This window comes from Gavialis gangeticus, unplaced genomic scaffold, assembly GCF_001723915.1.
Source record: "Gavialis gangeticus isolate Ggan-Ray unplaced genomic scaffold, GavGan_comp1, whole genome shotgun sequence".
Lineage (NCBI taxonomy): Eukaryota > Metazoa > Chordata > Crocodylia > Gavialidae > Gavialis > Gavialis gangeticus.
In genome coordinates, this window is record NW_017728998.1 from 6813301 (window position 1) to 6818364 (window position 5064).

General features: G+C 52.9%; 1 protein-coding gene across 1 annotated transcript in view; it reads right to left on the reverse strand.

The window, feature by feature from the left end:
- Positions 1-4885, reverse strand: part of KLHL36 (kelch like family member 36) — a 25461-nt gene extending 20576 nt beyond the window's left edge. Inside the window, exon 1 of the mRNA XM_019505453.1 lies at positions 4510-4885. The gene's annotated coding sequence lies outside the window, so the exon portion shown is untranslated. The remainder of the gene's footprint in view (positions 1-4509) is intronic.
- Positions 4886-5064: the final 179 nt, after the last annotated feature.

Consider the following 5064-nt stretch of genomic DNA (forward strand, 5'->3'; position numbering starts at 1 on the left):
GGGGGCGGGGCAGCGCTGCAGGCGCCCGGACCAAGGGCTGGGGGTCTTCGGGGTTGGTGCGCTTCCCGGATCAGGGGCTGGGGGGTCGGGATTAGCACCGAGATTAGGGGCTAGGGATCATTTAGGATCGCCCCCTTCCTTCAGGCACCCAAATCAGGGGCTGGGGGGGCGGGGTCAGGCACCTGGATTAGGGGCTGAAAATCATCAGGGTCACTCCCTTCCTTCAGACACCCAGATCAGGGTCTGCAAAATCAAGGTCACCCCTTCAGGCACCTGGATCTGGGGCTGGGAGATTAGGGTCGCCCCTTCGGGCACCCGGATCTGGGGCTGCGGTATGGGGGTCACCCCTTGCAGGCACCTGGGCTAGGGGCTAGAAGATCAGGGTCACCCCTTTAGGGTCTGGGCATCATCAGGGTCACCCCCTTGCTTCAGGCTCCTGGATCACGGGCTGGGAGATCAGGGTCACCCCTTCAAGCACCCGGATCTGGGTCTGGGAATCAGGACTGCCCCCTTCCTTCACGGGATCTGGATCAGGGGCTGGGAAACTAGGCACTTGGATCAGGGGCTGGGGTATTGGGGTCACCCCTTGCAGGCACCTGGATTAGGGGCTAGATCAGGGTCACCCCTTGAGGCACCCGGATCAGGGTCTGGGAATCATCATCCTTCATGGGATCTGGATCAGGGGCTGGGAATCAGAATTGCCCCCTTCCTCCATGGGATCTGGATCAAGGGCTGGGAAACTAGGCACTTGGATCAGGGGCTGGGGTATTGGGGTTACCCCTTGCAGGCACCTGGATTAGGGGCTAGGAGATCAGGGTCACCCCTGCAGGTGCCTGGATCAGGGCTGGGGAATCATTAGGATCGCCCCCTTCCTTTGGACACCTGGATCAGGGGCTGGGAGATCAGGGTCACCCCTTCAGGCACCTAGAAAGCCCTGGGGATTCCCATTAAAATGGGCTAGGCAGTTGTCCTGGCTTCATGGCTCTTCTCCCCACTCCTGCTGATCGCCTCTGGGTGAACAAGGCTGCAGGACACCCCAGTGCCATGCTCTGCCCAGCCCCCAGCCGCAGCGCAGGTCTCCAGGGCTTGGTTGCATGAGGGGCTGACGGTCGCCTGGCTTCGCTGGGCCCCACGTCCTGCGGGGTTGGGCCCTGGCAAAGAATTGATTCACCCCCGCTGAGCCCTGGGGTGGCTGGAGACGGAGCCTGAGGGCCAGCCCGAGAAGAGCTGGAGTAAGGCTTCAGGGCTCGCTGCCAGGTGGAGCCCAGCAAAGATCAACCCCTGCTCTCATAAGAGTCCTAAAGAAGTGGGGCTGGAAGGACGTCCAGAGGCCACCTCGTCCAACCCGCCGCAGGATTGTCCCTGTCCAAAGCATCCTGTACAATCCAACCTCTAAACTCTACATAAAATGCGACTGTCGACCCTGACACAACGCAGACCTCGCACCCGAACCTGCCCCAGGCAAAGCAGGGGGACCACGGCAGCTTCCGTCCGGCTTCTGTGCTCAAGAGATCCCAGGTAGAGGCTACGGTCCCTGCTTTGGAAAGCAGCTCCCCTTCCCCTCCCAGTCCCTACCAATCTGACCAAGGGGTAAAATTCCTGATCCCAAATACAGTGTCTGTCTGACCCTGAGTGGAGGGGAAAGACCCTCTAGCCAGGAATCTCTGGCTTTGGTCTCAGCAGGAGCATTGGCACGGCCCAGTCCCCGTCCCCAGCCTTGATCCTTTTGTCCTCCTGGAGGAGTCCCATCTCATTAGCAACTTTCTGTATCAAATGACCAGTGGGATGGGTACAAAGAGCTGGAAGAGGAAGGTGAAGAATGAGGAGAAAGAGGGTGAGGGATGAGCGGCGATGGCAAGCGATAATGTCCTTTAAGCCTACAGTCTCCCATGACCCAAGAGGTCTGGGACCCCAAATAGAAATTGCTTTAAATGGCGAGCCTCGTCCCTCTCTTCACTGGAGCCAGGGACCACATCACAGTTCTGTGTCCTGGGGAAGATCCTGCTCCCTGGCTCTCCCGGACCTGCTCCCCGGATTCCTCGTTAGGGATCGCTGTCAACAGGTGAGGGAGACCATTAACAGCTAAGGAAATCCTGCTAAGTCCCTCAACTTCCCCCCAGGCACTGCCTGAGCTCCGAGGGAAATCATGGAAGGGGCAAATTCTGCTGCAAATAATAAAAGGAAGAGGCCAAACCTCCTCTCATTTGCACAGAGGCAAATTTGGCCTCGGGTCACTGAAGGCAACGAGGCAGATCATTTTTCCCCCTCCAACGTCATACTTGTGTGGCTGAGAGCAACATTTAATCCTACATGCTCCTAAAAATAAACACCATTTTTCAACATACCTGGAGCATGAAGAGAAGGAAAAGAGAATGAAGAGCGGGGAAGGAGCAAATGTGTGTCGGTGAAAATGCAGGATGTGGCCCTACGGTGAGGGCACGAGTGGCTGGGGCTTGCACACTGCTACGGACAGGGATTTAACCTGGATGGAAAAATGAACACCGCACATCCTGCTAAGATATAGAGATCCTGGGTATATAGAGATCCCTTCCAGCTGCAGAAGATCACAGAAGGGGCTCCTCTGAATTGCAGTGGATTGAGATTTGACCACACGTCTATGTTTTCCTTTCAAGTACAGTGAGATCAAGCAGCATCCGCCTTTCCACAGCGTAACCTCAGGAATTGGGGTGAAGAGACAGGAACAAGGGCACCAGCTGCAGATGGCATTATGGGAAGGATGGGAATGGCAGACTAAAAAACAGACAACCAATGACCTGCTAACAAAGAAAAATGGCCATGAATCCGGGGGGGGGGGAATACACACACACACACACACACACACACACTCTCTCTCTCTCTCTCTCTCTCTCTCGCTCTCTCTCTCTCTCTCTCTCTCTCTCGCTCTCTCTCTCTCTCTCTCTCTCTCTCGCTCTCTCTCTCTCTCTCTCTCTCTCTCGCTCTCTCTCTCTCTCTCTCTCTCTCTCGCTCTCTCTCTCTCTCTCTCTCTCTCTCGCTCTCTCTCTCTCTCTCTCTCTCTCTCGCTCTCTCTCTCTCTCTCTCTCTCTCTCTCTCTCCCTCTCTTGTTCTTGGCCAAGAACAAGGCCGTATATATTACTAAAGAAGGAGGGAAATTTGCAATCATGCTGATGGCAGCAGTCTACAAAACTGTTGGGTCTGATCCTCCCACATACTAAGCACCTTCTACTTTAATTGACTTTAATGGGAATTTCTCTTAATTCCTACTGCCTTCCATATCGTGTGAATTGTGGCATTCCCTACTGTAATAAGCTAGCGTAAGGCCCCGATGCTGTCAAAGACACTATGCTTGCAGGGCCAGGGCATTGAACTGCATAGGGATAAGCCACATTTCATCATTAACGTGCAGGCTGGTGCTTTTCAGCAATTACTACATAACTGCATGCTGGCCTGCTAAGACCACGTCAGATGTGGCAGCCGATTTTGAAATGATGGGCATAATCGTAACTGATTTATGAACAAAGTCCTATTCATTTTCAGGTGGAACATGCTTTCTTCTTCATTTATTTTTTACTGCGCTTGTCTATTTTTTTGCAAAACTCAGTTGTTCACAATGGCCACCCCAGTCTTTCAGACCTGGCGGGGTTCCAGTGCTATAGCCCAGCTTTCAGAACTGCAATCTTCTTCTCCCTTTGCAGGCCAACCTCTGATTTTCAGGTAGGCTGAGACTCAGATATGCTTTTTCCATGTGTGTAGGTGCAGAAATGCAGGTGCAGGTTTCAGTCTAAAGTGCTGAACTAGCACAGTGCACTGACATTGCAGCTAAACCGTGTGATCTAACTGTCCCGATGGTTCATCTATACATTTAAGTCCATGTAGAGGGGTTTTCCCCACCTCTTCTGTAGAATAGATAAGGTCATTTTTAATTCCTTCCCAGCGCTGGCATAAACTCCTTTATTCTCTAGCCTTCTAAAGCAGTGAGTAACCTTAGTACCAACAATATATGCTGGGTTTTGTGTTTGTGAGCATGAAATGAGTGTTTTTAATTTTCAGCCCAACAGGGGGAGGTAGCTGCATCTAAAATGGGCAAATCTGTGCGCAGGCATGCACACACACATGCACAGACACACAGCCTGAGGGACCAAGGAGCTGTCACTGCCCCAGTCACCCGTCAGGAAGCGAGTTTGAGACCTTGTGCAACCCTGCCGGGGGAAATGCGAGCTCATCCCCACCCAGAGTTCATGATCTTTAGCATTCCTGCCTGGGGTAATGCTTTTTGGTGGCTTCCTTTCTTCCTACAGCCAGCTATTTGCATGCAGCATATTTATTTTACCTTTCTTTCTTTTTTTCTTCACTTGCATTAGCAAAAAATAAAAGAAATAAAAATGCCTCTGTATTTGTGTGAGCTTTTGTGGCATCTACCCTATACTCCTGTCTCTAAGGCTGCTTCCGTAGGTAGCTGGCTCCCCACCTTTGGAAAATGCCCCATCTCTCCCCAGTCTGGATACAACCTCTCTCTTTCACAGCTCCTACCTGCACCAGAAAGCTCCTTGTCAGGTCTCCTCCTGTTCTGCTCCCTCCACATCTTCTGGAACCTCTTCTCCAACCAGAGGTGCTGGCAGGGATGCTTTCCTCTTGCACCGTGTTGTCCCCTGTCTCCTGATCCCCCGCTTTCCTAAGTGTGTAATGCATCACTTTCTGTTCCAGCCAGTGTAGCGACATGTACCCTTGCCTTCAAACCGGTCTAAAAAAAGACCACCTCGGCCATCAAGCCACTGGGGCCCACTACAGATCCCTGGCAAGGTTTTGGTTCGGTTACATAGGCTTCCTGCATCCTCAAGCTAAAACCATGACATCATCACATTGAAATCCCAGTAATGCTTTGCAGAAGAGAATGGGGGGAGAAAAACCAAGAGGAGGGGGTGAGGAACCACCACTAGGCTGCAAAGCAAGGGGTGTTCCTCCACCGCTTCCCATTTTGATTGGCAGAAAGGAGCTCAGAAAAGGCCGGTTCCCCTGCCTCCACCTGCCTTGGGACCCGGAGGCAGAGCTCCAGCAGAGCAGAGCCGAGCTGTGCGCAGTCAGGCA